The sequence below is a fragment of the Lepus europaeus genome, chromosome 3, assembly GCF_033115175.1.
Source record: "Lepus europaeus isolate LE1 chromosome 3, mLepTim1.pri, whole genome shotgun sequence".
Taxonomy (NCBI): domain Eukaryota; kingdom Metazoa; phylum Chordata; class Mammalia; order Lagomorpha; family Leporidae; genus Lepus; species Lepus europaeus.
In genome coordinates, this window is record NC_084829.1 from 113,507,677 (window position 1) to 113,535,460 (window position 27,784).

A 27,784-nucleotide genomic window follows, 5' to 3' on the forward strand; every position below is an offset into this window, starting at 1 on the left:
CCTGAGAACTTTGTTTTCTTTCTTTCTTTTTTAAAGGATTTATTTATTTACTTAAAAGGCAGAGTTACAGGGAGGCAGAGAGAGAGAGAGACAGAAAGAGGTCTTCCATTCGCTGGTTAACTCCTCAAATGACCACAATGGCCAGAGAAGCACTAATCCGAAGCCAGAAGCCAGAAGCCAGGAGCTTCTTCTGGGTCTCCCATGCGGGTGCAGGGGCCCAAGGACTTGGGCCATCTTCTAGTGCTTTTCCAGGCCTTTGAAGAGAGCTGGATCAGAAGTGAAGCAGCTTGGACTTGAACCAGTGCCTATATGGGATGCCAGCACTGCAGGCAGCATCTTTAGCCACTATACCACGGCACTGGCACTGACCCCATAGCTTTGTTTTCCTTAACTCCCTATGTAAGTGATATGTGCAAGCAGTTTGAGAATGCTTATTGAGGGACATGTTTAATTAATAATTAAAAAGTTTGAGCAGTATATAGTAAAATATAGAAAGATGCTATATTTTTACATATTTGGAAAAGAATTTCAATTTTAATTACTTTATATGCTCAAATTCATAAAGGCATATTTTACCACCAATAAAATAACTTGTATTTGCAAAACTTGCCTTCAAGTAGCAAAGAAGTGTCTCTAAAATCTTAGAATTAAGGCTCTAACCTGTCTCCATCAATCAGGATAGGTTAGTTTTTGATGAGGTAATAGATAATCCAACATTCCAATAAATTAAAATAGCAGTTTATTTCTTTTGCAGGTTCCATGTTTATTATTGCTTGACAAGACCCTTTGTACATTAAATCTCTCAGTGACCTAATGGACAAAAGGTCCATGGAGGCCAACTTCCTGTGATTACAGAGGTTTAGAAAACTATGTAACGTCACTGTAGCTCTTATATTTTTGACAGGAGGTGACCTGCATATAACTTCACAGTTTTTTTTTACCAAAGTAAGGTACATGTTTACACCTGGTTAAAGTAGACAAAGAATGAATTTTTGTCATGTAATCTGAAGAAGAACATCAACATTATGAACAATCCTGATCACTACCACATTACTCTATCAAGTTCCAAATATATCACCTCTCTCCAGAGAGTAGTTACCAGAAATGTAGAGTATGGTATTCAATGAAAATAGCATTCTAGGCACAGTTACTAAGTATTTAATATGCATCAGGTGTTAAGGACAGAATGCAAGGGTGTTGAGGAATTAGCAGAACACGGTATGTGTGAGAGCTGTTGGAACCTATATTGAGGAGCAGCCTTATCCATAGGAGAAAATAAAAATGAAGAGAAAACCAAGTAGCTATGGCTTGGCAAACTGTCTTAACAATTTCCAATTCCCTATTACTCTTATTAAGGTTATCATTTATTGAGCTTGCCCCATGTGTCCAATACTTTTCAAAGAACTTGAAGTGTTTTAACTTGCTTAATTCTCAAACTAATCCTATGAGGTTTATGTTACTGTCATTTCCTTCTTACACATAATGTAACTGAGGCTTCTGAAAGCAGTGATCTCAAAAGTGGCAGAGATATGTTTAGATTCTGGTGGTTTGGACCCAGAATATTAATGTTTAACTTACACCATGTGACAAACCATAGGACTTTAAATGTGGAAATGACCTAAAGAATTATCAAATTCAAGATTTCACACTATAGGTTAACATTAAGTAAGTCAATATCTAAGCTAGAACTGGACCCAAAGTCAACTGACATTTATTCAATTGCATATTTAGTTTTTTACTTTTGAAGTAACATATCTTTTAGAAGCTAATGGAAATCAGTTTCCTCCCTCCAATAAATCTGGGATGCGTGATGATGATTGGAGTCAGTCTCAAGAGCACTTCCTTCACTGCTGGAATATACGACCACAGAAAGGCACTTGGCTAAAAGCGTATTGAGGCAAAACCTAGTCTGTACTTTCCAAGACCTGTGATTTTTGCTATGAAAGGCACAGGAAGGGGTGACTTCTATCTGTTTCACCAGAGCAGAGATTTTTAACTTCTGATATATAGGGTCAGATTATTCCTTGTTGTAGAAGTCCTACCTGGAACAAGAGCAGAATGTCTGAACTATCCACTGTGTTAGTAATACCAGCGCTTCCACTAATCCCTCAACAATAAAGAAAATGTCTCCAGACACTGCCAAATATAAAAGTAAAAAGACAAGACACAGATAGTTATATAATCAAATCTCATTTATGTTTGAGATACAGATTATAAGCAAACACATAAAATGCATAAAGAAAAGTCTGTGGAAGGGAGGAAAAATGGAAGATAATGGAAAGAGATGTGCGCATGTGTTGTATGTCTGTGTTTAGACATCTCATACAGCTTAGTGTTTGTAGCTAAAAGTAGTAGAATAACAAAATTTAATAATAATATAGTGAACAGAATCTATGTGGACTAGAAGTCAAAGGATTCCACAGATGACTTAGAGAAGGATTATTTATATCCATGAAATAATTATTAAAGTCTAAGAAAAGGTAAGCATTAAACTTTTTCCATCATTTAAATAAATGGTCATTCAGTCATTAAAATAAGCAAAGTATATTTTCCAGAATCCTAGTTCTCAATAGACTAATGGAGTGACATTTCTGTTATCTTTTACTAATAAATATGTATTTTTCTTACCAGTCTGATACAGAATGAGATAATACTTCATATGTTTTATTTCAATGCTAGATAATTTTTATTTATTTTAAAGCTTTATTTTATTTATTTGAAAGACAGAGTCACAGAGAGGTAGAGGTAGAGACAGAGAGAGAGAGAGAGGTCTTCCATCCACTGGTTGCAATGGCCGGAGTTGAGCCGATCAGAAGCCAGGAGCCAGGAGCTTCTTCCAGGTCTCCAATGTGGGTGCAGGGGCCCAAGGACTTGGGTCATCTTCTACTGCTATTCCAGGCCATAGCAGAGAGCTGTATTGGAAGAGATGCAGCCAGGACTAGAACCAGCACCCATATCAGATGCCAGCGCTTCAGGCCAGGGCTTTAACCTGCTACGCCACAGCGCTGGCCCCAATACTAGATAATTTTTAAGGGCATCAACCTAACAGATGGGAGAGGTTATTTCTAAGCAAAATCATCACTGGAATGATAACATAGTGTGTATTCTCTTTAATATTACACTAAGAAGATTCAAATTATATGTAAAAAATATGATTAAAATACATATTGAAAATAGACATATATTTTCTCTTTTAATGAATTTTATTAACTAGAATTAGGGCATCAATAAGATGAAAATTTCTTCTGATTCTATTCTTATGTGTACTTTTCATAGTTTTAATAACATAATTAGCAGCACAGTAATTAGATGGAAGCATATTTTAAATTAATTAAGTGGTTGCAGTAATTACTTTCATCCAAGGTTATTTTACTTTTTTCATTTTAATTTTAATTTTAATTTATATTTAACAAATTCAATATGATTTATAGATACACATCTAAGAACATAATATTTCCTTCTTCCCTTTTTCCATCCCTCCCTCACTCCCTGCCCACTCTCTTTCCTTCTACCTATCATTTTTTTTTTAGTTTTTGAGATATTTTAAAATTACATTATAGTAAAAAGGTTTAATATGTCAATGAAAAAGAAGTTTGACAAGCAAAAAAGCAAAAAGACTCTAGTTTAGTGGGACTATTGACAATGGCTATAAATAATAATTTATTATATATATGACTGATTCACCCATATAGAGTTTTTCTTGTCAATTAGTTACTCATAATTTCTTTCAATGAAATAGAGCCAGTGACAATGTAACACCTAAATATTACCTGGATTGTTGCATGAAGAGGACAAGGCAACTTGATGTCTGACAGCCAAAAAAGCTAGAGTTTCCTGGTGATCTCTTGGGATGATCGCTATATTCTTGAAAATCTGTGAGAAACAACCTCTGCTCAAAATGACCTCATTGATGGTTGAGCTGTTTGATGGACTAGATCCTCTTAAAGTAATTCAACCCCTTCTGATGCTTCAGTTATCTGCAATAACAGCCTAGAGGGAACTCCAAACTGTAGGGTATATGGTATGCAGTTAGATCTGATTTAGGGATAAGAAGGACATTGGCAAAGGTCTTCAGTCTCCTGCTATAATCCACTTTATAGTATGTCTTATTACAGACTAATGACTTGTAAGTGAGAGTTCACAATTTAAGTGGCTGAGAGAAATACAAACAGTTGTACATACCTTAATTTGTGTGGCCTGGTGGAAAGAACATAAAAGTATTTACTGAAATCAGTGAGCAAGTCTTAAATGAGTAGTGAAGGGTTATGGAAAGGACATGAGTAATGAATGAGTTTTTTTGAGCAGGGTGTTAATTGTTACTAGTAAACTAAAAGGTAAATGTTCCAATCTTCCTAATCAATTGTTATAAAACCAGAAGTAGATGTTCTAATTCTTGCAAAGTAACCACTATGTTTTCTGTAATTGATTATTATATAATTTAGCATCATTTGAGTCTCTATTCTATTGTATTTCAAATATCAAGTAAATCTTTAAAATCAAAGAAATTGTTACATGGTTATGGAAATCAGAATTAGGGAGGGGTTACACATAATACAAGGTCAATGGTTTGAAGTGGATGAGAAACAGATTTTGTTATCATCAGGAAGTATCATTAATTCTGTAAGGATCATTTATGAGTGGACATTTGCAAAATTTATGAGAGCAGTAAAGAATGTGTAAAATGAACAGTGGGTGTAACATAGAGTATACAAATAAAGTCTGGTGCTCTCTCATCAGAGGCATGCCATCAGCCTTGATGTGAGGGTGTCTCTCATTGTTTCCTACACCAATGCTTCCCACATCTTCAGGAACCCCTGGACTTGCTGAAGCTAGACTCCAGCAGTTACAAGATATTAATGAAGTTCATTAAGACTTTAAGCCATTTTCTCTCAACAGTTTATGCACAGTAATAATTTTAGGCAGATTGCAATTCAAATTATTATTTGTACTCTATTAATTACCAAAGCTCAGGGAAAACATATAGAATTCATGTTTTTGGGACTCACATATTTCACTAAGAATAGTGGTTTCCAGTTGAATCTATTTCATTGCAAAAGACATGATTTCATTTTTTAAGACTAAGTAATATTCCATAGTGTATATGTTCCACATTTTCTTTAGACAGTCATCAGTTCATGGGCATCTGGGATTCATATCTTAGCTATTGTGAACTGAGCTGCAGTAAACATGGAGTAATTCTTTCATATGTTGATTTCTTTATGTTTGGGCAAATTCCCAAGATGGCTGGATCATTTGGTAGATCTTTTTCAGTTTCCTGAGGCATTTCCATACTGTCTTTCACAATGGCTGTATTGGTTCACATTCCCACTAGTAGTAGATTAGGGAATTTTTACCCATATCCTTGCCAGTATTTATTGTTTGTTGATTGCTATATGATATTCATTCTAACTAAAGTGAAATGAAACCTCATTGTGGTTTTGATTTGCATTTCCCTGACGGCTAGTGATCCTGAGCATTGTTTCATGTGTCTGCTGGCCATTTGAATTCCTCTTTTGAGAAATACCCATTCAAGTAATTTGCCCATTTCTTAACTGGATTCTTTGTTTTCTTGTTGAGTTTCTTGAGATCCTTATAGATTCTGGATATTAATACTTCATCAGTTGCCTATTTGGCAACTATTTTATTCAATTCTATTAGTTACCTCTTGACTTTGCCAAGTTTTCCTTTGCAGTGCAGAGGCTTCTTTTCTTGATGTAATCTCATTTGTCAATTTTGGCTGTCATTGTCTATGATTCTGGAGTCTTTTCCATGAAGTCTTTGCTATGAAAATATCTTGCAGAGTTTCTCCAATATTCTCCTCTAGTAATTTGATGGTCTCAGGTCATATATTTAGATCCTTGATCTATTTAGAGTTGACTTGTGTATAAGGTATAATGTTGGGGTCTTGTTTCATACCTCTGCATGTAGAGATCCAATTTTCCCAGCACCATTTGTTGCAGAGATTCATTTTTAGCTACTTTATTGAAGATTAGTTTATTGTAGATGCATGGCTTGATTTCTAGGGAATCTGCTCTGTTTCACTGATCTATATCTATTTCTGTGTCAATACCGGTTGTAGTGATTATAACATACCTGTAGTATCAATGTTATATTTTTAAATAGGATGTAAAGCATTTTTCTGTATATATTTATCTTTATGCTTGAACAAAATAGCAAATCATTTATATTTTGATGCCTTTACACTGTGATGGATGCAGATTATTTTATTCCTCTGTACTTTCACTGTACTTGGTACACAGCTGAGTTATCTGGCTTCTTCCTATTCATGGAAGGCTCTCGAAAAAAATGCTCTCTGAGATTATTGTGTTTTGTATCCTAGTTTCTCTCATTTTGATTCATCGTATTAGCCCAGTTAGCCTTAGAAACACAATGTAACTATAGCTAGTTGTTTGTTTGTCTTCCTGTATAACTCAAGCATACAAAGCATACTATTGGGAAAACTAAATCCATACATTCTGCTTCTACTTCAATTAACAACTATATTATAAACTGACAGATAACTAATGAAATATAAGGGGTTATGAAAACATAATAGCTCAATTGAATGGATTGTAATTAAAAGCTTATCAATGCCCACTTTTATCATTCAGTGGTGCTCTGAAACCCCTAGAATGTAATTAATATTTAATACAATTCACAGCTTCTTAATGAATTTCTACATTACATCAATGGACAAAAATTAATTAAGAATCATCAACAGACTGCATAGGAATGTCTTGTTTACACAAAGATTATTGTCCAATTCAACTTTACAAAAATAATTACCTGCTATACACTAGAGACAATTTAACACCTTCACATGGATGACTTCTTGAGTAACTTATTGTTAAACAAACTGCTGGAGAGCTGAAAACCCTTGTCCTACATGTAATATCAATTATGAAAGTTAATGAATATTCTTTTGGAATACTAGAGAGAATTATAGTTGCAAGGTGCTACCACTTCAATGAAGAATATGGACAAATATCAAGGTAATACTCTAGCGTGATAGCATCACTTTTTAAGTCAAAGTGTATTTTCTTTTCAAATAAAATCAAAGAATAATCATTACTATGTATTTCCTCTTTGCATCTTAACTACTCAATATTATTCAATCTGTTTTTAAACTGCCTTCATAGAGTTATCATTGGCAAATAAAACCCAATATAAGTGTGCAGACCCTATATTTTGTACTGTGTTTTCTTAAATATGCAATAAGGAACCAAGCTAAATGCTTTCTGGAATGTAGCAGAAAGTAGGTGTATGACTAGATGATAAATAGATAGATAGATAGATCAATTGACAGATAGATAGATGATAGGTAGGAAGACAGATGATAGGCAGCAAATAGATGATAGATAAGTTGAATGCAGGCTACATAGATGAGACACTCTTATTTTTTTTTTACTTCAAGAAAGCATTCCATATTTGAGAAACAGAACTAAATATGAAATCATAAGAAAACCTTAGGTTTCTAACTATACAGTTATATAGCTTCTTCTGCTATACCTAAAGAAATAAAATTCATTAAGCACAATAGCATTGATATATGGATTTAAAAGGACACACTATGGTGTACTAAATCGTCTAGTAGTGCTAATCTTTTCAATCTGGTTCTTAAAATCTGGCAGTTTAATCTCTCTGCTTGAATTTATGAACTTAATCATCTATAGCTAATGTCTCCAGCAGGAACTTTAAAAATGGAAAACAATGTCTATATTTTCCTAAAAATTGATCTTTGAAGTCATTGGGTGTAAATGTGATCCCCCTGTGAGTTATCTGTGTCTATTCCAAGGACAAACAATATCTTGAAAACTATGTACTCTTTTTTGAACATCAGTAGAAAATCCTCTAATGCTTTACAAATTTGAACTTGCAAAATATCGTGTTCCATGTCTGTCTCACAGATGATGTTATGTTCTAGTTAAACTTAGTAGAATCTGTTCCCTGAGCCTTGAAGTATGTGGAAATAGTTTATACAGGGTCTATTGCATCATGCAAATTGTGTCTTGACTGTGGCAGAAGCATTAGAAAATAATTCTGACCTTGAGTACAACCAATCAGCCACAACTAATTTACATGACAGTGTAATTATAGGCATTGGCAAGGATTAGTTGATTCAATTACAAGACCATGTAGATGTGCTCAGGCTGACAAGTCTGATGAAAATATACAGAGGAATATACTGGGAAAGTTTTCCTCCAAGGAAGAAGTGCTAGCTCTGGTCAGTTAGTTCTCCATTTTGCCCTCCACTAAATCCTCACACCAAATATGTAGTTCTTTTTTTTTAAAAGATTTATTTTATTTATTTGAAAGAGTTACAGAGAGAGGTAGAGACACAGAGAGGGGTCTTCTATCCGTTGGTTCACTCCCCAGATGGCTACAACGGCTGGAGCTGAGCCAATCTGAAGCCAGGTGCCAGGAGTTTCTTCCAGGTCTCCAACATGGGCACAGGGGCCCAAGGACTTGGCCCATCTTCTACTGCTTTCACAGGCCATGGCAGAGAGCTGGATTGGAAGTGGAGCAGCCAGGACTTGAACTGGTATACATATGGGATGCTGGCACTGCAGGCGGTGGCTTTACCAGCTACCCCACAGTGCCAGCCCCCCTAGGAATTTACAATAGAGATAGCAAAGGTATAAAAGCATGCCTGTGAAAATTAATGCATAGTCTGACTAAGTTTGAAAGTGATTATTAATTTTTTATGAATTTCTGTGGAACACTATATAAACTTTTTGTTTTCTAGAAAATTGAGTCACTTAACCTTACCTTAATCTGCTTCCTTTGCATCATTTGATAACAAAAGATTCAGCCTCTTTGGAGGCATCAGAGTCTGGGCTAGGAGAGAGAAGGGACTGCATCTTGAAGGAGAATGACAACTACAAATTTCTTCTGGGTTCCATAGCCATGGCACTGTAAAAAACTACGTTTTGCCTATAGTTACTGTCCAAAGAAGTTTAATATTTTTGACATTTCTAGAAATTTTCACTTAAGAAAATCACATTTTCATGGGTTGATTTCTTATTATTTGACAAAGAGATCTCAGATTTTAGAGTAAACACCCATTCCTGAAAAGTTTGTTCAAAACAGTAACAGATGCACTTTACCCAGAAAGTTTCAACTGTGGAATCTGGAAAATGAAATCTGTATTGTAAGTATTTATTATAGTTATGATGTAGGTGCCTTTCAGATTATGTTTTGAGACTCAACTATTCAGTAGCTTCAATACTGATTTTTATGCTGAAATTCTTGATTAGAGGAGCCAACTTTGCTTGCTGGTTCTTGCATCATCACTTTTACATGTGTCATATCAAATCTCATTACATATTTATGTAACTACCCTTATTTGTTCTGTCAGAATAGGAACCAAATGGCACTCAGAGCAAAGACCAGGGGTTGTCAGTGCTCAGGAATCTGTCGGAGATTAGCAGAGACAAGTTCATAGGGATGGAATCAATGACAGGCAGTGAGAGATAATAAAGACATTCACACAGAGTACTGTAAACCAGAAACTGAATCTGGCAGTTCCCACAGCCAATTACTAGCCCCTCTCACATTAAAAGCATTCCTCAATGCAATATGGAAGGTTTGCACCTTAAAGTATGAAGTCATCTTATCCTACTTTATTTTTCTTCATACTTTATGCTTATTGCTAGTCTTGTTCCATCAACTACTTCAAGGGAGTCTCCACTTTCTCATTTACTGCTGTATCCTCCAATGCTTAGAATACATGCAACATAAGAGTACTTAAAAATAATAGAATTAAAAGATAAAATTATTCTGGAGAAAATTTTAAAATCTATATTCTTTCATAATCCATATTTTTATGAAGTCTTTGCTGTAATTTTGTATAATATTTGGCTGAAAAGAAATTTTGCATTGGATATATATATATATATGTAATGGTGCATGTAACATATGAGAAATATGCTGAGAGGACTAGAACTGTCACAACTCACATCTGACATCCAACTTTGCGATGAAGCATACAATTGCATTAGTTTTATTTATTTATTTTTTCCATGAAAGTTATAGAAAATAATCATATGGAGTTAATTGTTAGTTTAAAAATGTGCATCTCCTCCACCATATGTTATGAACATTCTAAGTAGTTGTGAGAGAATATAATAATATCTAATATGTATTAAAACATAAATTTTGGTTTGTAAAAGCTATCAAATCTTTTTAAGAAAAACAATGTATTAAACACTATCTAAAGGCCATTCAGCCAATCCATCTCTTCAGATACTCAAGACATTAATTCTAGGCATCAGCATGCTGCACACATGGAATTTAATAAACTGATCCCCCCCATACACGTATTATCCTAAGTTGAATTTTAGTGTAGTGTCAGTTTAGTATAAGCAACTCTACACACAATATATTTTAAAATATATTATTAAGGATATAATTTATTAAATTGCATAATCTCTTCTTTCAGATGCATCTTGAATTTATTTTGGGTCAGGGGCAAGTTTAATACTTAGAACAGTTCATTTCATTTATTATCTTCATTTTGCCATATACATGATATTAGCAATTGTGAAAGTGGTAATATTTTCATTGCACTTAACTGTCAGAAAACTTAATATCAAATTTATAGCTCACTCTTAGTAAATGAAGTTTATTTTTCAACATGTACTTTTAATGTTTCCCTGATTCTTGGCTCAACTTCTCAGCCTTATCTTTTTCCCTAGATGTCTTTGTTCTTTACAGCAAACTGGCTCTGAAACTTGCATCCCATCACCTCTGTCAACTTCTGATTTTTGGCTGCATCTTCAGTTGATATGTCCTAAGAATTTTAGAATCCCTGGTGCCAGGCATCATTTTTCTTAGTGCCCTTGGGCCTTCCTGGACCGCAGGGAATCAGAGATTGATCCAAATTGATTAACATAATTGACCTAAGCCAGTTTAATTAAACATATTTCAGGATTTTGCTATAACTACTAGGAGTAAGATGCTCTCTCCTCTCTGATGGATACCAACCATAGAAAACTATAGTTCATGGCAGTCTTCATTGATCTCGAGGTGAGTCAGGATTAGGATGAAGCCAATAATATAAAAGCATAATAAAATAATGAAAAGAAATGTGATTGTTGACATCACTGAGAAACTCTAGCTTTGTATAAAGTGATACTTATCTCTACCTTCATATTTTCTATATAGTTTAATATAGTTGTAATTGGATTTTATGATGTCTTCACTAAAGGGTGTATTGATATGCCCCCACTAAATCTAAGTTTTTTAACTTAGGAATTGGAACTATAATCAAACCATAAAATTATGGGAATTCTGTAACATAATAAACATACTAGAGAATTCAGTATAGCAAAATATCATAAACATTGTATATATCAGTTAGTATCAAGTTGTTTTTTTATTTAAAACACTATGCATATATTTAGAATTCCAAAGTGATCTTAGACTATATTTGCATTCTGAATTGTTGATTTAAAATATTTATCTTCCTATTTCATATTCCTACTTGGAAACATAAAATATTAAATTTTTGATACTGCAGATTTAATTATTCCCCAAACTGGCTTTTCTCCCTTCTTATAATTAGCCATCTTAGTAAACAAGACCCACATATGCCCCTATGACAGGAAGAAATCTTAGGATCATCATCATTTCCTCCATTTACTTATTTCCCTTCAAATTTCCAGCAAATCATCATTTTCTACAGCCGAAATCTATCCAATATTAACACTTTTTTTTTTTTGCCAGGCAGAGTTAGACAGTGAGAGAGAGAGACATAGAGAGAGTGATAGACAGTGAGAGACAGAGAGAAAGGTCTTCCTTTCATTGGTTCACTCCCCAATGGCCGCTACGGCCGGTGCTGCGCCAATCTGAAGCCAGGAGCCAGGTACTTCCTCCCAGTTTCCTATGAGGGTGCAGGGCCCAAGCACTTGGGCTATCCTCCACTGCCCTCCTGGGCCACAGCAAAGAGCTGGACTGGAAGAGGAGCAACCGGGACTAGTACCCAGCACCCCAACTAGGACTAGAACCCAGGGTGCCTGCGCTGCCCGGGGAGGATTAGCCAAGTGAGCCACCGCACTGGCCCCAATATTCACTTTTACCTATCCTCTAGCCACCTTTTTAGTTGAAATTACAATGAGATTTTGCCCAACCTATGGTAATAGTAGTCTTTCTTTTCTTTTCAGGCAACAGATCCTATTAATAACTTGGCCTCATACCACAAATACGTTTAAAGATTCTTCAGTGCTTTTCCAGAGCTGAAAAGTAAAACTTCTTACCAGGACAAAAGATCTCCACTATGTGATCCAGTTCCACCTACCACTATTGTCTGACTGGGTCATTATAACTGGGCCAAACTGGGCCATTAGTGAGTCCAATGACAACTCATTTCATTTTCTAATAAATTTGCATTAAATTTACTATTTCAAATTTCATAAATACAGGATTTTAAAATTGAATAGCTCTTTCTATTAATGTTATCTTCCCTCCCTCTTTTATTTAAAAATTTATTTATTGATTATTTGAAAGGCAGAGTTACATAGAGGTGGAGGCAGAGAGACAAAGAGGTCTTTCATCTGCTGGTTTACACCCCAGATGGCTGTAACGGCCAGCAATGTGCCAATCTGAAGCCAGGAGCCAGGAGCTTCTTCTGGGTTTCCCACACGGGTGCAGGGGCCTGAGGACTTGGGACATTCTCTACTGCTTTCCCAAGCTATAGCAGAGAGCTGGATCAGAAGTGGAGCAGCCGGGTCTTGAACCAGCACTCATATGGGATGCTAGCACTGCAGGTGGGAGATTTATCTGCTATGTCACAGCGCCGGCCACCATCTACTTCTTTTCCATGGCACATTTTGAACTTCCTGTATAGAATTTATCCTATTTAATGTAATCTTACTTTTACTTATTTTCAAATTGTCAGTATTTCATTTGAAAGTGTAAGGTTCATCAAGAGAGAGATTATCAACCCCATAGTGACTTGCCTAATGACTGGCATACAACAAGTCCTCAATAAATATTACATGAATAAATAATTCTGCTCACTGAACATTTTGAATAAAAATATACTCCACATGAAGTGGGTACATTTAATTTTACAAATATACTTTGTTCAATAAACTTGAGGATTATAGGTAACCTCCTCTTGAGAAACATTACTTCCATGTTATTACATGTTTTTTGTCTTGTATACATGAAGAAAAAAGTTCATTTGGTCTGCAGAGTTCTAGAAATAGAACTGCTTACAATTCCACATATCAGAGAAAATTCCAAAGCACACACCTAACCTTACTAAGTGATACATTCTATAAAATAAATAACATTAATGCAATTCAAGAAAGAAAGAGGTAACTGTTACTAAGAGTCACAAGAAATATTACCTATTGTAAGAAAAAAAAGATTAAACAAGTGCAGTACAAGAGCTAATATTTGGAAAGTTGGAAGAGCAAACGAAGGATTTAACAGGCTAGAGACGTGCTATAAAAATAGTTATGTGGAGTTGGATAATTAACATTATAAAATATAGCCACATAGGAGGAATAAGTTCTAATGTTCTGCAACTTAGTATGATGGTTATAGTTTGTAAGAATTTATTATATATTCTGTAAAGAACTAGAAGTGAGATATGAAAAAGTTCCTAGCACAAAGAAATGATAAATGTCTAAGTAGACAGAAATACAATTACACTGATTTGACCATTATACACTATGCATATGTATCAAATTAATAAACTGTACCCTCTGCAAATCATTATTTGTCAATTAAAAAAGAGAAAATGCTATGGCAAGCAATGTATTTTCGATGGAAAATTGTCATTAAATGAGCATCATAAATAAAATTTAAATTAATTTTACATTGATGTTTTATATGTGTGATTTATAACTTTTATAACTTCCCTCAACTTTCAACTTATCACCTTATGTAAGTTAACTGAAGTATATATTCTTATATGTATTATTTTTACATATAGTAATGGAACAGGGCTAAGATGATCAAATCTGGTAATTTTTCAGTGAAGCTTTTAGTCATAATAATATGGCCAGGATTATGGCGTAGTGGGTAAAGTTGCCACCTGAAATGCCAGCATCCCGTATGGGCACCAGTTCTTTTCCCAACTGTTTCACTTACAACCCAGCTCCCTGCTAATGTGCCTGGAAAAGCAGTGGATGATGACGTCCTTGGGGCCCTGCACTCACATGGGAGACCTGGATAAAGGTTCTAGCTCCTGACTTTGACCTGACCCAACTAGCTGCTAAAGCCATCTGGAGTGTGAATCAGTGGATGGAAGATTTCTCTCTTTGTCTCTCTCTCTCTCTCTCTGTCTCTCCTTCCCTCCCTATAAATCTCACTTTCAAATAAATAAATTAATATTTAAAAAAAGAAAAAGAAAAATTGAACAACATACAATGCAAAGACATTTGCAAATATGAGATTTGTTTAAAATATGAAATATAGTTAAGTTCAGGATCTGATATATAAGGAAAAAGAAGAGTTGTTCATTTATCCCGTGATGACATTCTTAAATGTTTTTCTTATACAAAATAATATGTCAGTATTAGACGGTGGATGACATTTAAGTCTTAGTGAAATATGTCAATGTAAGGAAATAGTTTCACTATTCACAAGAAATTAGCAACAATTTTTTTCTTGCAAATATGAAAGATCTTCAAAAAGTTCATGGAAAATATGTATTATGAAAAATCTATGCACAGATTTAAATTATAAATTATTGCACACCAAAATAAACTCATATAACTCATTGTAGCATTCCTGGACCAGACCTTATTTGAGGCACTTTAGAAGAATAAAACAACCTTTTGATAAGAGCTCCTGTCAAAGCAACATGAATTCTGCTAAAATTGAAGCCCACTCCCTCCTATCTCTGAGCTCCAGGCTCCTGCCAAGCTAATGAGGATCAGGTAGGGGTTTGGGTGGTGAAAAGTGGGGTTGTCTCTTTCCAGGTGCCATGGTGATTCTCCATCCGGAACTCATCAGCCACATGAGGTGTTCACCAATGTCTGTGAAATCGGGGAGATCAGACTAGCCTGAAGGTGGAAGGGAAGATGGTCAGTAGGCCAGAGGTTAACACTAATAATTGGCTCATTGGTGGAAATGCCTCCGGCAAAGGCATAGAGGCGTAATGTACCGGAACACAGCAATCACTGGTGTTGATATTGTCACCAACCATCAACTGTAGGAAACCAGCTTCACAAAAGAAACCCACAAAAATTATATCAAAGTTTACAGGAAATCAATCAAAGGCCAACTTCAAGAACAGAGCCAGAAGGAAAAAAAACCTTTTATGATAGAGGCTGCAGAACAAATCAAGCGCATACTTGCTAATTTAAAAAACATCAATTGTATGTTGGTGAAAACATAAATCCAGATGTCATGGTTGCTCTATTCTGTTGGAATACCAAAAGGATGGTGTGACCCCATTTATAATTTTTTTAAAGGATGGTTTAGAAATAGAAAAATGTAACAAAATTGGCAATTATTTTGTATCTGCCACTGCTCATCTTAATTGGCTGTTGCTTGTCACTCATACAACACCTACACTTACAAGAAATAGCACTGATGTAATCTTGAGCTCTTCATTTATTTTGAACATGATTTACTTGGAGTAGAGGCATTGTTCTTGAGGAAAAACATTGTCATGTATGTTGTCTAAAAATAAAATGCATTTAAATTCATTTGAGAGAATGCCTCTTAGTTTAATGCACATTTAAATCCATCCTATGGTGTTCCTGGAAGCTAAAGCCTCATTTGTAGACAACTACTAGAAAATATAGGCTGTCTTCAGATAACTTGTACAGTGTACGAAAAAACAGAGACATAGATACAGATAACAGAAGGTCATGTGAGGACAACAGTAGTTATTACAGTGATTTGTCAGAAATCAAGGAGTAGGAAGGATTGGCAGCACCCATGATCAAGATTGTCGTAATTCTTCCTTCAGCTTGACTAAATTAAATATTATACATAATTGAACTAGCTTTTCTTGGAAAATTTACTTTAGAAAACTTGGAAGTCAAAGATCTTTTTCTGCTACTTTAAGATATAATTATTATTTATACTTTTGCCAGTTTTTCAACCAGTGTTATCTTTCTCAAGAACTTGGAAACTATCCTTATAAAGGTGATTATTGAAAGAGATAATGTTCCTATTAATCTCACAGGGACTTTACAAATCTGACTATGAAAAGCTATGGCAGCAAAGGGAGAATTGCCTAAATATTTGTCTATCTCTCTTTTGTTAAATTTTGTTTAAGGAATACAACTTCATGCATTTAATATATACAGATTTGGGAACATGATGATTTCCCTCCTTCCTCCCTCCCACTGATACATCTGCCTTTCTTTCTCCTCCCACTTTCTCTCCCATTCTTATTCTTTACTGAGATACATTTTCAGTTAATATTTATACTCATAAGATTAACCCTACACTGAGTAGGGAGTTCACCAATTAGTACAAAGAAAAAAAGAAGAAAAGAACAAAAGCATACATAAAAGAAAGACATTGTTCCTCGACGGTCAAGGCAAGGACTGTTCAAAATATCACATCTCAAAGTGTTAGTTTTATTCCTATAGATTACATTTTACGTACTCTATTAGTTACCACAGATCAGAGACACCATATGGTATTAGTGTTTTTGTGATTTGCTTATTTCATCAAGTATAATGCTTTCCAGTTGCATCCACTTTTTTGAAAATGACAGTATTTCAATTTTTTTTTACCGCTGTGTAGTATCCATAGTGTATACATACCATAATTTCTTTATCCAGTCTTCAGTTGATGAACATCTGGTTTGACTACATATCTTAGCTATTGTAAATTGAGCTGAAATGAACATGGGGATACAGATCACTCTTCCATATGCTGATTTCATTTCCTTTGAATAAATTCCCATGAGTGGTATGGCTGTATCATATAGTAGATCTATAATCAGCTTTCTGAGATATCTCTGTACTGTCTCCCACACACCAACAGTGGAAGAGAGAAGGTGGAATCCTTCTCTCTGCATCCTCACTGACATTTGTTATTTGTTAATTTCTATATGAGAGCCATTCTAACAGGACTAAAGTGAAATCTCATTGTGGTTTTGATTTGCATTTCCTTGATGACTATAGATCTTAAGTATTTTTTCATATGTCTATTGGCTATTTGCACTTCCTCTCTTGAAAAATGTCTGTTTAGGCCCTTCACACATTTCTTGACAGGACTTTTTGTTTTGTAGTTGCTAAATTTGTTGAGTTCTTTATAGATTCTAGAAGTTAATACTATGTCAGTTGCATAGTTTGAAATATTTTTCTCATTCTGTAAGTTGCCTCTTCACTTTGTTGAGTGATTCTTTTGCAGTTCAGAAGCTTCTCATTTTGATGTAATCCCATTTTTAAATTTTGGCTTTTATCGCTTGCATTTCTTTGGTCTTTTCCAAGAAATCTTTTCCTATGTCAATGTCTTTCAGGGTTTCCCCAAAGTTCTTGAGTAATTTGATGGTTTCACATCATAGATTTGGGTCTCTAATCCATTTTGAATGCATTTTTGTGTAAGATGTAAGGCAGGGTTCTTGTTTCATACTTCTGCATGCAGAGATCCAGTTTTCCCAGAACCATTTGTTGAGGAGACTGTCTTGGCTCCAGGAGTTGATTTTTGTTCCTTTGTCAAAGATCGATTAATTGCAGATGCATGGATTAATTACTTGAGTTTCTATTCTGCTCCATTGGTCTACATGTCTGTTTTTGTGCCAGTACCATGCTTTTTTGATTATAACCGCTCTGTAGTATGTCTTGAGGTCTGGTATTGTGATGCCTCCAGCTTTATTTTTATTAAGATTGCTTTAGCTATTCTGGCTCTCTTATGTTTCCATTTGAATTTTAGCATCATTTTTTCTAGATCTGAGAGAAAGTTATTGGTATTTTGATTGGGATCACATTGAATCTATAAATTGCTTTCAGTAGTATTGGCCTTTTTGAAGATCTTGATTCTTCTAATCCATGAACATGATAGATTTTTCTACTTTTTTATGTTTTCTTCTTTAATGTTTTGCAATTTTGATTGTAGAGGTCTTTGAGATCCTTGGTTAAATTTATTCAAAGGTATTTAATTTTCTGTAGCTATTGTGAATACGATTGATCTCAGAACTTCTTTATCAGCTATGGCATTGTCTATGCATACAAATGCTATTTATTTTTGGGTGTTGATTTTTATATCCTGCTACTTTAGTAAAATCTTTTATGAGTTCCAATAGTTTCTTCATGGAGTTTTTTGTGTTCCTTATATATAGAATTATGTCATCAATAAATAGGAATAATTTGACTCATTACTTTTGTATCCCTTTGATTTTTTTTTATTTTTCTGCTTGGTGGCTCTGTCTAAAACTTCCAGGACTATAAAAATGGTGAGAGTGGTCATGTTTGTCTAGTTCCGTGTCTTAATAGAAATGCCTCCAATTTTTCCCCATTCAGCAGGATGCTGGCTATAGGTTTGTTATAAATAGCTTTGATTATGTTGAGGAATGTTCCTTCTATACCAAATTTGCCTAAGGTTTTCATCATAAAAAGGAATTTAAATTTGTCAAATGCTTTCTCTGTGTCTATTGAGATAATCATATGGTATTTGGCCTTCAGTTTGTTAATGTGGTTTATCATATTTATTGATTTTTCATTGTTGAACTACCCCTGCATACCAGGAATAAATCCCATTTGGTCTGGGTGAATGATCTCTTTGATGTTTTATTGGAATTGATTGGCTAGTATCTTGTTGAAGATTTTTGCATCTGTGTTCATCAGTGATATTGATCTATACTTCTCTTTCTCTGTCATATCTTTTTCTGGCTTAAGAATTAACATGATACAGGCTTCATAGAAGCAGTTTGGGAGGATTCCCCCCCCTTCAATTGTTTTGAATAGCTCTTGAAGCCTTGCAATTAGTTCTTTAAATGTCTTGGAGAATTTGGCATTGAAGCCATCAGGATTGGGCTTTTATTGGTTGTAACTATCTTTATTGCTGATTCAATCTCCATCTTGATTATTGGTATGTTTAGGTGTTATATGTCTTCATGACTTAATTTAGGTAGATTATCGGTGTCCAGGAACATATCCATTTCTTCCAGGTTTTCTGATTTGTTGGTATAGAGTTCTTAGTAGTAATTCCTGATGATTCTTCTTATTTCTGTGGTATCCATTGCTACATTTCCTTTTTCATCTCTGATTTTGTTGATTTGGGTCTTCTCTATCTTTTTTTTTAGTTAGTTGGGACAATGGTGTGTCAATTTTGTTTATTTTTTCCAACAACCAGCTCTTCATTTCATTATCTTTTGTAAATTTTGCTTTTGGTTTCAATGTTGTATGTTTCTTTCTTAATTTTAATGGTTTCTTTATTCCTACTAGTTAGGGGTTTGCTTTTGTTTTTTGTAGGTCCTTGAGTTGTGTTGACAGCTCATTTATTTTGTGATTTTCCATTTTCTTGATGTGGGCACTAATTGCAATAAACTTCCATCTTAACACTGCTTGTGTTGTACCCCAAAAGTTTTGATATGACATACTGTCATCTTCATTCAATTCCAGAAATTTTTAATTTTTTAAATTTCTCTGTTAATTTCTTCTATGACCCATTGTTCATTTAGAAACATGTTGTTCAGTCTCCATGTGTTTGCATATTTTCTTGAGATCCTTGAGTTGTTGGTTTCAAGCTTTAATCCATTGTGTTAAGAGCAGGAGCATGGTATCTTTTTGATTCTTTTGAAATTCTTGAGACTTGCTTTATGGACTAGGATATGGTATAACTTAGAGAAATTTCCATGAACTGCTGAGAAGAATTTGTATTCTGCAACTGGGGAGTGAAAAGTTCTGTAAATATCAGTTAGGTCCATTTGGTCCATGGTTTCAAATAGCTCTGTTGTTTGTTGATTTTCTGCCTGGTTGATCTATCCAATGATGAAAGTAGGGTGCTGAGGTCTCCTGTTACTATTGTATTGGAATCTATGTCTCCCTTTTGATCTATTAGCCATTCTTTTAAATAGTCATGTGCCCTGTAATTGGGTGCATAGACATTTATTATAATTACATATTCTTGTTGTATTGACCACTTAATCATTGCATAGTGTCCTGCTTTGTCCCTTTTAAAGGTTTTGTGTTAAAATCTATTTTGTCTGATACTAGGATGGCTACACCTGCCCTTTTTTGATAGGATGGAATATCTTTTCTATTCTTTCACTTTAAGTCTGTGTATCTTTGTTAGTGAGGTGTTTTTTTTTTTGTTTTGTTTGTTTGTTTGTTTGTAGGCAGTAAATGTCTCCCTAATCTGCTAACACAAAGAACTCATTCCTTCAATTAGACTCTGATTTGGTGTTCATTATCCAAACCTTCTCTATGCCTTCCCATGCCTCTCACTTGGTAATCACTGTTCTGTACTCAGATTGAGTTTTTTCTTCAGCTTCCCCATATGAGGCAGAACATACACTATTTGGCTTTTGATAAAAGACTTACTTAATTGAATGGAAGAATGACAGAGAGAGAATGAAACAGAGAAAAAGATCTTCCAGACTCTGATTCACCCTACAAATATGTGTATCAACTGAGGCTATGACAGGCCTAAGCTACGAGTTAGGAACTCCATTTGTGTCTCCTATATGTGGGTAAGGTTGGTCTGTTCTTGTTTTCTAAATCTTTGAGGTTCTTTGAGAGATCATTTATTTTAAATCTGTTTTTTAAATGCATTCACTTATTGCTATAGATATCCATCTTAGTCCTGTTTTGTCTTATCCCACAGATTTTGATATGCTGTGTTCTCATTTTATCCATTTAAAGAAATTTATATAATTATATATTTCTTTTGTTATTTTTTCAATGATCTGTTGGTCATTTGGAAACATAGTTCATTCTCAATGTTTTTGTTATTTTTCTATTTTTCAACCTCAATTTCATTTCTAATTTCATTCCTTTGTGATAGAAGAAGACATATGATACAACTTAAATTTTAAAAAATCTATTAAGACTTCATTTGTGGCCTATTATATAATCTAACCTAGAAAACATTTTACGTGTTGATGAGAAGAATCTATATGCCATACCTGTTGAATGAAATCTTCTGAAAATGTCCATTTGTTCCCTAGTATAATTTAACTGGGTTGTACTTTTGTTGGTTATCTAGCCAGTATTTGCAGTAGGGCATTGAAATCCTCCACAATTTGTATACTGGGTTCTAACTCGCCCTGATATCCAATAATATTACCTTTATATGTTTGTACTGTGTGGATTTGGAAGCATTTTTTAATTAATTTATGTTCTACTTAATGAATCAATCCTTTTTGTTTTCCATATTTATGGTGTATCTTTTTTCAACCCTTTATCCTTGGTCTAAATGTATCCTTACTTTTGGAGAGAACTTTTTTGTTTGTTTGTTTTCTTGACTATTGTTAAATACTTTCATTAATATTATTGTATTTTTATTAAATTTTTAGGATGACTTTTTTTTTTACATTACAGTCAAAGGCTTAGTGATCCTACTAAATAAAAAGTTCAAAAAATAAATAAGAATATAGTCCAGCAGGACAATAGGCAAGATCTCTAAACAATAACCAGTGAAAAGATGTCCAAATTCACTCATATAAAGCAAATTTTTAAAAGTCACAAAAACAATACTATTGGAGCATATAATTCTTATCAATCTGCTGGTCAAATATTTAAAGCAAAGTTTGACAAAACACTGTATTTGCAGCAGAACTGATTCACACAGGTATATTTTCTTTTATGATTTCCATTTCCCTTCCTTTTCCTCCCTCCTCCTTCCTTTTTTTGAATTTTAACTCCCACATAAAAAGGACATGTGGCATTTATCTTTCTGTGTCCAGTATATGTGAATTAACATGATGTATTTCAGTTCAAAACATTTTGTTGCAAATGATAGAATTTCTTTTTTTTTAAACTTTTATATAGTAAATATAAATGTCCAAAGGAAAATTTATGGATTACAATGGCTTTTCCTCCCCATAAATTCCCTCCCACCCGCACACCTCCCATCTCCCACTCCCTCTCCCATTCCATTCACATCAAGATTCGTTTTCAATTATCTTTATATACAGAAGACCAATTTAGTATATGTTAAGATTTCATCAGTTTGCACCACACAGAACATAAAGTGTAAAATACTGTTTCAGTACTAGTTATAGCATTAATTCACAATGGACAGCACATTAAGGACAGAGATCCTACATGAGGAGTAAGTGCACAGTGACTCCTGTTGTTGACTTAACAATTTGACACTCTTGTTCATGGCGTCAGTAATCTCCCTAGGCTCTAGTCATGAGTTGCCAAGGCTATGGAAGCCTTTTGAGTTCACCAACTCTGATCTTATTTAGACAAAGTCATAGTCAAAGGGGAAGTTCTCTCCTCCCTTCAGAGAAAGGTACCTCCTTCTTTGATGGCCCGTTCTTTCTACTGGGATCTCACTAGCAGAGATCTTTCAGTTAGGTCCTCTTTTTTTTTTTTTTTTTTTTTTTTTCACCAGAGTGTCTTGGCTTTCCATGCCTAAAATACTCTCATGGGCTCTTCAGCCAGATCCAAATGCCTTAAGAGCTGATTCTGAGGCCAGAGTGCTGTTTAGGACATCTGCCATTCTATGAGTCTGCTGTGTATCCCGCTTCCCATGGTTATGGAGAGAACTTCTTAAAGGCAAGAATAATTTGAAATTTTTTGTTGTTAATCTTAGTTAGTTTTTTTTTTAAACTTGTTAAATTGTTAGTTTTTTAAAATCAATTTGACCAACCCAAATCTTTTCACTGGGGAATTTAAACCATTTACAATCAAGGTCAATATTATTAGAAAAAAAATAATTCCACTCTTTTTTTGTTGATTTTTTCCATTTGTTTTATACTTTTTTTTTCTGCTCTCTTATTTATCTCTGCTTTTGTAGCTTTCTGTCATAAGTTTTGATTATTTGGATTATCTTCTTTCTGTTTTTTGCATTTCTGCTCTGTTAGGAAATTTTCACATTGTTTTCATGATGGGTGACTTGTTTTATTTCTCTTTTTAAGATTTATAGATTTATTCATTTATTTTAAATAGTTACAGAGAAAGAAAGAGCGAGAGTGAGAGCGAGAGTGAGAGATCTTCAGTCCACTGGTTCACTCCTCTGTGGCCTCAATGGCTGGGCCTGGGTAAGGCCAACTCCAGGAAACAGGAAATTCTTTCTGCCAGGTCTGACCCACATGGGCAGCAGAGTGCAAGTTCTTGCACCATTTTCTATTGCTTATCTCAAGACGTTACCAGGGAGAAAATCATAAGTGAAGCATCCTGGACATGAATTGATGCCCATATAGGATACTGGAGTCACACTTGGATACTTTACCATAATTCCATCTCCACACTTTTACTTCTAAAGGAGGAACTTCTTGTAGGTCTACCCTGGTGGTATCCTTCTAAAGGACTGATTCACCAGATACAGTGTTCTTGGCTGGAGGTTTTTTCTTTCAAGACCTTGAATATATCTTCTCTTTCTCTCCTGAATTGTAGGATTTCTGTTGAGAAGTCCTCAGGTGTTCTAATGGGTTTCCCTTTATTTGAAACTTGTTATTTTTTCTCAGTCTTTAAGATTCTGTCCTTTTCTTTAACATTTGACAATTTGACTATCATATGCCTTGGAGATGGTCTTTTTAAATTGCATCTGGCTGGGGAAGGCTTGAATTTCCTTTATCTGGATGTTTATATCCCTTTCAAGACAGAACAATTTCAACTATTTCATGTAATCCATTCTCAATGCCTTTTTTCTTCTCTTTTTATCTAGGTATCCCTATAATAAGAACATTTTTTCACTTGGTGTTATGCTGTATATTTCAAAGTCTTTTGTCATTCTTTTTAGCTTTTTATTTTTGTCTGACTGGCTTATTTCAAAAATTCTTGGGATAAAAAATTATTTCTATTTGTTGGTCTATTCTGCTGTAGAAATTCTCAATATTTTTCTTTATTGATTGAATTTTTAGCTCCAAAATTTCTATGCATTCTTTTAAATAGTACCTATCTTTATTTTAATTTCACAGTTATGTTATATGTAGCTTCCCTCATTGCAGTGCATTGTCTATAATGTATTACATCTCATTGAGTTTACTTAGTGTCTTTTTAATTTGAATTAATTTTTCAGGCATTTAATAGATTTCATTCAAATCATGCTTTATTTCTATAGAACTACTGTGTTGTGCAGGAAATGTCATGCTTCCTTGTTTTTTTGTGTGTTTCCTTTGTCCCTATTTTAATGCCTATAGATCTGGTGTAATAATTCCTCCTTTTTCGTAAAGTAGCTTCCATAGGGAAAGATTTGCTTGTTTAGATGGAATACAGTTGGATCGCTGCTTTGGCTTTGGTTCTAGGTGAACCCAGAAGTATAAACTCTCAGTGATTTCTTTCAGCTGTAATAAATGTCAATAGTGTCTGTGAGTGCCACAGTTGTCTACTCTGCAGTAGCTTATGGAGGTAGTTTTAAGACTTTTAAGTGGTCATGGGGCATTCAAATGTATGTATATTCAGGCCTCAGAAAGTTGGATTTCAGTCATATGATGGTTTGTCAGGACAGTAACCACATTCCTGGTACTGTGGAAAAGAGAAGGGGCTGTCCCTTTTTCCCATCAGGCAAGCCTGATGGGTGCTGGAGTATGTGGCACCCATAGCTGTGGCCCTGGAATTGTGTGATGTGGATCTGCCCTTCCCCAGATCCTCTGGGTTGGCATGAGTGATGATGGGGCGTACAGTATTCATCCTGGAGAATGTGAAGGAGACTTTGCTCAGGCCCCATAGGGTAAACTCAGATTGTATTTGAAACCGTGTTACTCTTGTAGTTACGGCTTCTGCTCTGTGGCAAGGGTTGGGGTTGCAGAGCTTTATGTTTGCACTTTCCTAGCAAGACGGAGTCCACTGGATGGGGAACTGGGAGAGGATCCATGCTGTGCTTTGGCCCTCTCTCTATACTTTCTTCATGTGTCAACAGCTGTTTACAGTTCCTACAGCTTCTTTACTAACGTTTTACTTCAGTCAATCTTCAGGAAATACAGTACTTCTTTATTGTTCTGATTCTTCTCTGTGGTGGAAGAAAGTACAGGGCCTCTTATTTGGTCATCTTATATCATCTAAAGAAAGTTTTAAAAAGCTGAGTTATTGAGAAACCTGCATCCCCCATTCATGAACACATAAACACAAAAAACACATATTTTCACATTCCATTAACTGTTCTTTTAATCTTTGGATAAAAATAGGAGATAATTATATATTATTGGTACTACATATTTAGTTAATTGTAAACAAGTGATTAAAAAGTAGTGTTCTGTTGCAGGTAGTAAATATGGCTCTTCTATAACAAAAAATGGTGAAAACTCATTCTAAGATAGTATCCAGATACTCCTATTTTCATTAAACCAATATTACACTCTAATTTATTTTATTAAAAACCTGGAAAGGAGCATGTAATTAACCTAGCAGCCCAAACACCCTTATCTTATCATTCCCAAATGCCCCCAATAGTTGAGGCTGTACCATGTCAAAGCCAGAAGCTGAGAACTCTCAATTCAGATTTCCAATGTGGATCAGGAAAACAACCATTTTAGACTTCACCAGTGCTTCCCAGAGTCTGCAATAGCTGGAAACTAATGTCAGGAGTGGAGCCAGTACTCAGCTCATGCACTCCGGTACAGGATGCAGACATCTCAGTCTCTTAACCACTGTGCCAAATGCCCACCCCAAAGAGATACATTTTATACCTCAATTTACAAAGGCATATGAAAACAGACATTATCATTCATTTAATAATTGGATTTGGAAAAATCAATTTTAGGAGAAAATTCACAGCTTTAATTATTTACACATTTAAATTTTATGTCAATTCATATGACAAATGGAAGCCAACATATTGGGAATATATATTATCCCTGATTGGAAGCCAAAAATATTTGGTTTAAAATTTTTTAGTGGAATTGATTATACTTTTTTGGTACCTGTATCCTCCTCTGATGTTTAAGAAATTACTCACTCTAGGCCAGCGCCACGGCTCAATAGGGTAATCCTCCACCTGCGGCGCCGGCACCCCGGGTTCTAGTCCCGGTCGGGGCACTGGATTCTGTTCCAGTTGCCCCTCTTCCAGTCCAGCTCTCAGCTGTGGCCTGGGACTGCAGTGGAGGGTGGCCCAAGTCCTTGGGCCCTGCACCTGCATGGGAGACCAGCAGAAGCACCTGGCTCCTGGCTTCAGATCAGCATGGTGCGCTGGACACAGTGCCGGCTGCAGTGGCCATTGGAAGATGAACCAACGGTAAAGGAAGACCTTTCTCCCTGTCTCTCTCTCTCTCACTGTCCACTTTGCCTGTCAAAAAAAAAAAAAAAAAAAAAAAAAAGAAAAGAAAAAGGAAAAGGAAAACAAAAGGAAAAAGAAAAAGAAATTACTCACTCTAATGACAAAGAGCAAATGGATTCTTTGGATTTTTTTTTTTTTTTTTGCCTTCTTCTATGAGCTGGCATATATACTACAACCAATGCTTTGTCTATCATTCACACTCACATGAAGATATTGATTTAAGAACTGATTACTAGGGAGGAAAGCAGGAAGCATCATTTTTTAAAGATTTATTTATTTGAAAGGCAGAAATACAGAGAAAGAGAGAGATCTTCTATCCACTGGTTTACTTCCCAAATTACCACAATGGATGAAGTTAGGCCAGGCCAAAGCCAGGAGCAAGGAACTTCTTCTAGGTCTCCCATATGAGTAAAGGGGCCCCAATATTGAGCAAGCTTCGGCTGTCTTCCCAGGTGCATTAACTCAGAGCTGAATTGAAAGTGGAGTAGCCAGCACTCGAACTGGCACCCATATGGGATGCCAACACTCTGAGCTGAAGCTTAACATTCTACTCCTCAGTGCTTGCCCAACAGGAAGTATCATTATAACCTTACAATTGTGTATGTGAACTACATTGAATCTGCTCTTTTTGTATTAATACCACATTATCATGAGAATTATGCTCTAGTAATTACAATGCATTGGCTTTGACCCTGAGAATCTAATGTTTTAATAAATTCTTTTAGACCAAAAAATAAAAAAGAACTAATTATTCAGTAAAGAGGAGAGAAGATAATTCATTCAATGGAAATTGATAGCATTCCATTTGCAGGGGTATCCATTTCCACCACAGAGAAGAGTCTGGCTCAACTGAACTGAATTATCATTCCTTTATGTGTACTATATTCATGTGTTCCCTTTGGACTTGTTGCCTCTCAGATAATGACCACTTCACTTACTCACTGGGTTGGGTCAGCATTTGACTCTCCAGCACCTCTAATATTCAATTTCATTTTACATGTCTCAACATTTTTTAGTTAGCTCCTTTTATCTATAGTTTAATTCCATTATATGTTCAGCATTAACCAAAATCACCTGATTCCTTGGCAGAACCTAACAACACTAAACCAAATGGCAAATGAGTCTGCAAAATGTAATGTTTACAATCAGAGCATCAGGATTATAGAATATAGAAGGTGGAGTTGAAATTGAAATAGAAAAATAATCACCACCTAACTCATTTATTTTGTGGTTGTGATAATGCTTCATAAACTTATAAATAAGCACAAATTAATAAATGATAAAATTAAAGATTCAACATGTTTCTCAATTAGCATCTGTGAATGGTGTTATGGGTTGAACTGAGTCCCTCTTCAAATTCATATTTTGAAATCCTAATACACAAGAATGTAATTTTAGCTGAAAATGTAATCTTATGAGAATATTATTTAAAACAAAGCATGAGAGGGTAGACTCATAATTTAATATAATTGCTGTC